Genomic DNA, 9,353 nt, shown 5'->3' with positions numbered 1-9,353 from the left:
GTGATATCATGAGCAGCAGTAGTGTGTTCATTTTTATTGCTGCATAGTTTTTCATTGCATAATATGAGATCATTTAGGCAGTCTGAGAAGTATTCAGTTTTTCTCCAGATTTTGGCTAGTAAATTTATTTCAAATATTATTATTATATTTGAATATAATATGTTTTGGTACACATATATATATACAGTTTTGTTGAATATATTCCTAGGAATAAGATATCATAGGATGTTATGCATATTAAGCAAGATTTAGTAGAAACTGCCTCATAATTTTTCAAAGTGATTTTATTAATTTATACATCAGCACTGTAGAAGTATGTAGGAGTGTCTCATTATGGTCTTAATTTTCTTTTCCCTGATGACTAATAATGTTGAGCTACTTTTCTTTAAAAAAAAAATCACTGGAGAATGGATTTCAAGCCTTTTGCTTGCTCTTCCTTTTATTATGTATTTCTTTCTTCAAGGTATAGGAAATCTTTTATATTTTAAAAACCTATTTGTTGGTATGTATATCAGATACTGTGTACATATATGTAGTTTCATTTCTTTTAAGGGTGACTTTTATGGAAAAGTCTTAATTTCAATACAAGCCATTTAATCAATATTTTTCTTTATATGTAGCTTATTATATAATGCTGAAGAAATGTTTTTCTATCCCAAGGATCTGTTCTTTTGTGTTATTTTCCAGAAGCTTGATCATTTAACCTTTCAGATTTGGGTTTAAAATTCTTCTAGCACTGAGTTTTGTATATGATATGCCATAGGAATCAAGATTTGTTTTTTCCTCTGGATACCTAGTTGTCTCTGGTAACCGGTGATCTCTCACCGGTCTCTCTCACTGGAGATTAATTATGCATACTCAAATAATTTCATATAAAACAAAGCACTTAAGATACACTTTTTTATGCCTGACTTCCTTCACATAGCCTGACTTTTTTACGCCTGACTTCCTTCACATTTCAGGATCTCAAGAACCAACTCCAAAACATGTCTGTAGCCTCAATCAGACTAGCTGTGGATTTTCTAAGCAACGAAGAACACATCTATTCCACCGTGGATGATGATCATTTTAAGTCCACAGATGCATAATAACTGGATCTAATTGGGTACCCGAGATATTTTCCAGTTGGACCTTTTTGCAGCCTCTTGTCTCCAGCTGTGCATATAATTGGCGAGTTGACTTCTAGGAAGTAGATTTCATCTATAAAAGATCTCAACTGACATCCTTTTGAAACTTACTACTACTCTTCTGTGTTTTTGATGGACTTCCCTGGTAGCTCAGATGGTAAAGTGTCTGCCTATAATGCGGGAGACCCAGGTTCGATCCCTGGCTCAGGAAGATTCCCCTGGAGAAGGAAATGGCAACCCACTCCAGTATTCATGCCTGGAAAATCCCATGGACCGAGGAGCCTGGTGGGCTACAGTCCATGGGGCTGCAAAGAGTCGGGCATGACTGAGCGACTTCTGTGTGTGTGTATGTGTCCTTCACATAGCATATGCTTTTGAAATTCATTCATTTTATTTTGTGGTCAATAGTTCATTCACTATTGTTATTGCAGGGTAGAATTCCATTGTATGAATATACCACATTTGCTTAGCTGTTCACCTTTTGTTTGCTATTTTGTTTGTTTCCAGTTTTTGATTACTGGGAATAAAGCCCATGTGACTATGTACACAATATTTTGTGGACATCTGTTTTTATTTCTCTTGGGCCCATACTCAGGCATGGATATGCTGGATACGATGATAAATGTATGCTTAATTTTTCAAGAAAGTATTAAATCTTTCCAAAGCAAGTATACTATTTTATACTTTTCTATCACTATATTGGCTTTCCTGGTGGCTCAGTCATTAAAGAAGCTGCCTGCAATGTGGGAGTGAAGTGAATGAAGTTGCTCAGTCGTGTCCGACTCTTTGCGACCCCATGGACTGTAGCCTACCAGGCTCCTCTGTCCCTGGGATTCTCCAGGCAGGAATACTGGAGTGGGGTGCCATTTCCTTCTCCAGAAGATCTTCCCAACCCAGGGATCGAACCTGGGTCTCCCGTATTGCAGGCAGACGCTTTACCATCTGAGCCAATCCCTGGGTCAGGATGATTCACCTGGAAAAGGAAATGACAGCCCACTCCAGTATTCTTGCCTGGAGAAGTAATTCCATGGACAGTCCATGGAATTAATTCCTGGTGGGCTACAGTCCATGGGGTCACACAGAGTCTAATCACTATATTAGAGTCTCATTTGCTCCATACATTCTGCAGCACTTGGTATTTTTCAAACCCAATTTACCATTTTATTTCTCTTTCATGGTTAGTCATTTTGTGTCATGACTAGGAAATTTTTGCCTACCCTAAAGTCAAGAATATTATATTCTAAAATTTTGTAGTGTTTGATTTTGTGCTTGCATCTATGAGCCATTTTAAGTTAAATACTGAGCATGGTATGATGTGAGGATTGAAGTTGAAATTTTACCCTTTCCCCTTTGGTAATAATGACTGTGTGTGTGTGTGTGTGTGTATGTGTGTGACTATTTCTGGACTCTTAATTCTGTTCCTCTTATCTATATATTTATTTTAACACCAATAAAAGATTATTTTGATTATTGATTTATTCATAATAAATCTTGATATTAGTCTCAGTTCTCAAACTTTATCCTTTACTTTTAAACTGATTATACTCTTCTAGATTCTTTGCATATCTATATGAATTTTAGAATTACCTTACGATTCCTACACAAAGTGATTGGAGTTACATTACAAAATAAATAGAACAAATTGGTAAGAATCCGTATATTAACATAATTGCACTTCCCAGCCTGTGAAAATAGTTTATTTCTTCATTTATTTGATTATTCTCCCCTCTGTCCTTTAGTTTAAAATTGGAGAGGTGTCTGCTCTCATTCAAAACTTCTAATTTAAAATGCACATCTTTCTTTCTTTTTGGTCACTATAGGATCAGAGTTCTAAAGCTGGCTTTGTACTCATCCAGAGTTGAGAGTTAAAATATATTTTACCAGGGTACTGTGTTTAGGACATGAGATTGTGAAGACAATTATGTATGCATTGTTCACATATCACACATGGGAGGATGGAATTTGTTTGTATAAAAAGGAATCTTTCCTTAATTATCAAAATGTGTACTCATTTTATAAGCCCATTTAAGGGAATATTTATGTACAAACTCACTCAATTTCACTTGACACATAGCAATTTGATCCTTAGGAAACCATATATGGCAAATGCAGTCACTGCAAAAGATGGCACTGTTTAGGAAAGACCACATACACACACACATACAATAATAGATAAAATCAAAAAAGGCAACTCTTAAAATTGGGCAGAGAAAAAGCCAACAAAATTTATAACTATCCCCTTTAAATAAAGGCTGGACAAAATGTATCAACAGAAAGACTTTTATTTGGGAAATCTTACTCTATATTTTATTGGGCATATCAACTTTGGGATCAGTGAAATACCAGTTAGTTATTGGATTTTAAAACCCAGTTAAAAAGACAAAAATCTTCATTCTTTACATATGCTATCTTCTCTATATTGTTTAGAACTTGAATACTCAAAGACTGAACACAGAGATAATAAATTTTGTATGTCTTTCATAGAGAAATATACTTATGCCTAGTTGGTCAAGAATAAGTAAAATATTAAGAATATTCTAACATACTTTATTATATTTTCTCTTCTAATATTAAAAATCTGCCTTCATTGAACAGTAGGAAATATCAGGCCATTTGAAACAGATGAGCACATGATCTCTATGGAGAAAGTTTACAACTTCAATAAAGATGTGTGTGCGTATGTGTGCACGCGCTCAATTGTGTCCAACTCTTCATGACCCCATGGACCAGACGGCCAGGCTCCTCTGTCCATGGGATATCCCAGCCAAGAATGCTGGAGTTGGTTGCCATTCCTCCTCCAGGGGATCTTTTCCACCCAGGGATCTATCAAACCTGCATTTTCTGTGGCTTCTGAATTGGCAGGCAGATTCTTTACGACTGGGCCACCTGGGAAGCCCAAGAACTTGGAATGAAAAGTGCAAAATGAAACATTCTGTCCTCATCACGAATCTCAGCAATTCAGTACCACTATACTAAATAAATACTATCAGTGATGAAGTATGTCCCTAATAAGTGAAAGCATTTCTCTTATTTCTTTTTCTAAAAATAGGCAGTCAAAACATAGTTGTAATTTCTCTATTCTACATTGATGATACATTTCAGGACAGTACATTTGCTTGAAATAAAACATTTTAAAATAAAATATATGTAATATATTATCTGAGAGCTTTAAAATGTTTTCCATATAGCTTTCTTTATAAGGTATATTGTATATTCCTTGAAGAGATTCCATTTTACTAAGGAAAATGTTTCAGTATAAAAGATACAAATACACAACTGAATATTTTCTTTGTTGTATAACAAATTGACTTTACAAAGCTATAAACTATTCTGAATTTAAGGGCTTTTGGAAATAATGACCTTCATTACAGTTTGTAAGGCATTCTGGGCAATATCATAAAAAAATGCGTCAGCAGTCGTTTCTTCCTTAAAATGGTCACCTTCACTGTGTAATAAATTGCCTATTTCATAAAAGAATCTCTGTGGGACACTTCAAATTTGTAAGCATATATCTTCACTTTGAGATTTTATAGGAAATGCATAGTTTACTTTATTTATGGCTAGATTACAGTTACTACATAAAAGGATATCACTGCTTTGAAAAGTGTGCTTATGTAGAAATATAAAAGTACTTACCAGTTACTTATCAGGCTTAGCAAAAAGGTAGCCCCAAAATGTGTATAAGTTAAATTATTTGAATACACATATTAGCTGGTCCTTTCCACTGATCTCACCAACTCAACAGACATGAGTTTGAGCAAACTCTGGGAGATAGTGAAGGACAGGGAAGCCTGGCATGCTGTGTAGTCCATGAGATTGCAAAAAGTCGGGCATGACTTAGGGAGTGAACAACAGTCACTAATATTTTGCTCTTATATAACAGGTATTATGATTTCATATGTCCTTATTTCTTTTCATTAATAATAAATGAGCTTATGATGGAAGATAAAAATATATTTTCTAGCACTAACAGCAATAAGAAATAGTAGACTCTTCTTAAATAGACTTTTAATTATCTATGAGTATAATCTTATTAAATAATATTGCAAGAAAAATCTTTTTCCTGCATATTAATATGATGACTTGAAAAATTGAACTATTTTTAACATCAATATTTTTATTGATTTAAGCATAATCACTCAGTTCAGTCACTCAGTCATGTCCTACTCTTTGCGACCCCATGGACTGCAACATGCTAGGCTTCCCTGTCCATCACCAACTCCCGGAACTTGCTAAAACTCATGTCCATTGAGTTGATGATGCCATCCAACCATCTCATCCTCTGTCATCACCTTCTCCTCCTACCTTCAATCTTTCCCAGCATCAGGGTGTTTTCCAGTGAGTCAGTTCTTCATATCAGATGGACAAAATATTAGAGTTTCAGATTCAGCATCAGTCCTTCCAATGAATATTCAGGACTGATTTCCTTTAGGATGGACTGGTTGGATCTCTTTGCTGTCCAAGGGACCCTCAAGAGTCTTCTCCAACAGCACAGTTTAAACACATCAATTCTTTGGTGCTCAGCTTTCTTTTCCAACTCTCACATCCATACATGACTACTGGAAAAACCATGGCTTTGACTAGATGGACCTTTGTTGGCAAAGTAATGTCTCTGCTTTTTAATATGCTATCTAGGTTGGTCATAGCTTTTCTTCCAAGGAGCAAGCGTCTTTTAATTTCATGGCTGCAGTCACCATCTGCAGTGATTTTGGAGCCTCCTAAAAGAAACTCTCTCATTGTTTCCATTGTTTCCCCATCTGTTTGCCATGAAGTGATGGGACCAGATGCCATGATCTTAGTTTCTGAATGTTGAGTTTTAACTTTTTCACTCTCCTCTTTCACTTTCATCAAGAGGCTTTTTAGTTCTTCACTTTCTGCCATAAAGGTAGTGTCATCTGCGTATCTGAGGTTATACATATTTCTCCCGGAAATCTTGATTCCAATTTGTGCTTCATCCAGCCAGGCATTTCATATGATGTACTGTTCATATAAGTTAAATAAGCAGAGTAACAATATACAGCCTTGATGTAGTCCTTTCCTACTCAATGCAAATATTGTAAACTGAGAATATATCTCTTACATGACTTACTAGGGGAATTATAATAGTTTACAAGGTAGAAGGACCAAAGATGAATACCAAAATAATTTCTGAAATTGAAACATCATTAAGTCATGACTTTACATTAAGAAATCTCATTTTCTACACTTTTAATTGTTATGTCTCATTGAACTTATTACTCTCTGCCTTGTTGGCCTATCAATCAATTATATACTGTTACATATACATATGTATGTATATATGTTTATGTATAAAAATATAACATAGAAATATATATATATTATATATAATGGATATACAAATTTGCCTTTTAGGATGTAAAATCTTTATGGACAAATCTTGTCTGTATCTCCTCAGCTGCTAACACAGCAATTTTCACAAAGTAAAGTTTCAGCGAATTATTTTTTATCAGTGTTTAAATCAGTATTTCATCTTACGTTTCAATTACTTAATAGTCAAATAAGTAATAATTATAACTAATAATTACTGGGTGGTTTCTATGTGGTTGATATTGTTCAATCTGTACTAATCCCTAAAGTGCCATAGAATAAAAATATTAATAAACAGTTTATATGAATTGTCAGTTTCTGATGATAATTTAACCTAAGTCAATTTCATTTTCATTTAGAAAATTTAGATTGATATTTTAGGACAATATTCCAAAGAATAAAATATGAATTTTAAAAAATGAAACAGGCTTGTTATTGAAAAGAATAAAAAATGGAAAATAATTAATATAAGCTTCTTCAGAGTTTGAACTAGCTTGGGAATAAAGTTAGCCAAGTTTAAGTAAATAGAAGTAAAATTGTGTCTATTATTGTGTTGCTTAAAGTCCATGAACTAGATAATCTCCTGGATTTTTATTATGGGACCAGTTCAGTATCACTGTAGGATAAATGAGGTATGTTATATTCACTTAGAATCACATGTCCTTTGTCATTCCATTCTGCAAAACATGTTACTACCCGAAGACTGTATCTAATGTCTTACATTGTAGAAACTATTGCTTTCTTGAAGATATTTTTTTGTTTTTGAAAACAAGTCTGCAGATTAGAATTTTTCAGAAATTAATTTATATCATTTACATAATTTATTTTTAAAATTTTCATCTAAGTAAACATAGTATATAATGTATCCATGACTTTGCAGATTATCACAGTAATCTAGAATGATTTAATAGGAGCATCTTTTTCTTGATTTTGAGACCTAAATTATCCACATCAAATCCAATGAAAATTAATATCTCATTAGATTCTAATTGGCAAATTAATATCTCTTTTCAGTGCTTTATTTTGGAGCAGATGGGAGTGCCAAAGCAAAGGCTGAGGAAATCCTTTAAAACAAAAAATATGATATGAAAACTTTGATACAGCCATTTAAGAATAAATAGAGAAAACTTCTCATCAGAAGGTCAGTGATATTTTCAATAAAGAAATTACTTTTCCTTTAAAAGTACAAATGGACAGGAATAAAGAAAAACCATACCTCTAATGCCATCCCTTTGAATGGCTGCAAGAGCTGCTTTTACTGAAACAGGCTACAGTGCCCTATGTATTCATTTCAAAGCTGTCATTTTTATTTTAAATATGATTATTTCCCTTTGTGGCCATAAATTAAGGGCAGCTACTATTAAATTTAATTACTTTCTGTAGCAGCATGCAGCTGGGGAATATTTTGCTCTCAGAAAGTATGATTACAAAGAGAGAACACTTCTAAACGTAGATCACGCTCTCTTGTTCATCTTCATTCATAGACTCAGGATTGCAAAGTGGAGCCATACAATACAAAGAGAAATCTGGTTAAAGAAAATAAAGGCCAAATTATACACAATACCTTGACAGAACTGCTGTTAGCAAATCTGAGTATTTTCTTTGTGCAAATAGACTTTGTGCAACAAGCAACAGTGACTATCATTCCCTGTCTACTGAATTGGAAAACAAATAACAGGATCTGTCTCAGTAATAACTATCATCTAAAAAATGATTATGACTTTTGGCATATTATTTTTTCAGCATATAGTTTATAGAAGTCTCACAAGAATTAATCAAAATGACCATGAACAATATTCATAGTACTCCTGAAGCAATGAGGTCATTTTTGTATCTATATTATAAAAATGAGAAACCATGTTTATGATGCTTTGGAATGTATATTCATAGTGATACAGCTATATACAAAAATATAAACCAAACTGAGTGATTTTCTCAACAAATGAAACCATCATTCCTGATCTTGTTCATAAAGTTGTGCTGAGAGTGATAAAAGTTTATTAAGAATTTACTAACTTCACTTCTATTTGAAATTACCTATTTTTTTTTCTACCTCAGACCACATCAAAGAAAGATTCTTTCATATCAAGACAGTATATAGAAAGGTAAAGACAGAAATTATGGTTACAGTATTAAAATATATCTAAGCATGTTGTGTTATATATGTAAACATAAAATAGCATTTAAGTTATTTATTTTAGCATTTAATAGAAAATACTAAGTTGAACCTTTTAAGATATAGTCCAGATCGAACTGAGCAAAAGAATCTTGATGGACAGAGAGAGAATGAGTTTCAAAATAATGATAATAATAACAGTAACAATAATAATAATAATAGATTAAAAGACAAAACTATAGAGACAGAAGGAAATGACTACACACTCCAGGATTCTTGCTTGAAGAATTCCATAGACAGAGAAACCTGGCAGGCTACAGCGCATGGGGTCACAAAGAGTCAGATGACAGCTACTACAACTTTCACTTTCATAGAGACAGATCTTTTCTTTCTTTTTTTTTTAAATTTTATTTTATTTTTAAACTTTACAATATTGTATTAGTTTTGCCAAATATCGAAATGAATCCGCCACAGGTATACCCGCGTTCCCCATCCTGAACCCTCCTCCCTCCTCCCTCCCCTACCCTCCCTCTGGGTCGTCCCAGTGCACCAGCCCCAAACATCCAGTACCGTGCATCAAACCTGGACTGGCGACTCGTTTCATACATGATATTATACATGTTTCAATACTATTCTCCCAAATCTCCCCACCCTCTCCCTCTCCCACAGAGTCCATAAGACTGATCTATACATCGGTGTCTCTTTTGCAGTCTCGTACACAGGGTTATTGTTACCATCTTTCTAAATTCCATATAGATGCGTTAGTATACTGTATTGGTGTT

The 9,353-nt window shown here is 33.8% G+C and overlaps 1 non-coding gene across 1 annotated transcript; it reads left to right on the top strand.

The window, feature by feature from the left end:
* Positions 1 to 1,266: 1,266 nt before the first annotated feature.
* On the top strand, positions 1,267 to 1,339 carry TRNAY-AUA (transfer RNA tyrosine (anticodon AUA)). The gene has a single exon. It is a non-coding gene; the product is annotated as a tRNA-Tyr (tRNA).
* The last annotated feature ends 8,014 nt before the right edge of the window (positions 1,340 to 9,353 follow it).

The sequence above is a fragment of the Bos taurus genome, chromosome 17, assembly GCF_002263795.3.
Source record: "Bos taurus isolate L1 Dominette 01449 registration number 42190680 breed Hereford chromosome 17, ARS-UCD2.0, whole genome shotgun sequence".
Classification (NCBI taxonomy): domain Eukaryota; kingdom Metazoa; phylum Chordata; class Mammalia; order Artiodactyla; family Bovidae; genus Bos; species Bos taurus.
This window is presented reverse-complemented; position numbering and strand designations above follow the sequence as displayed.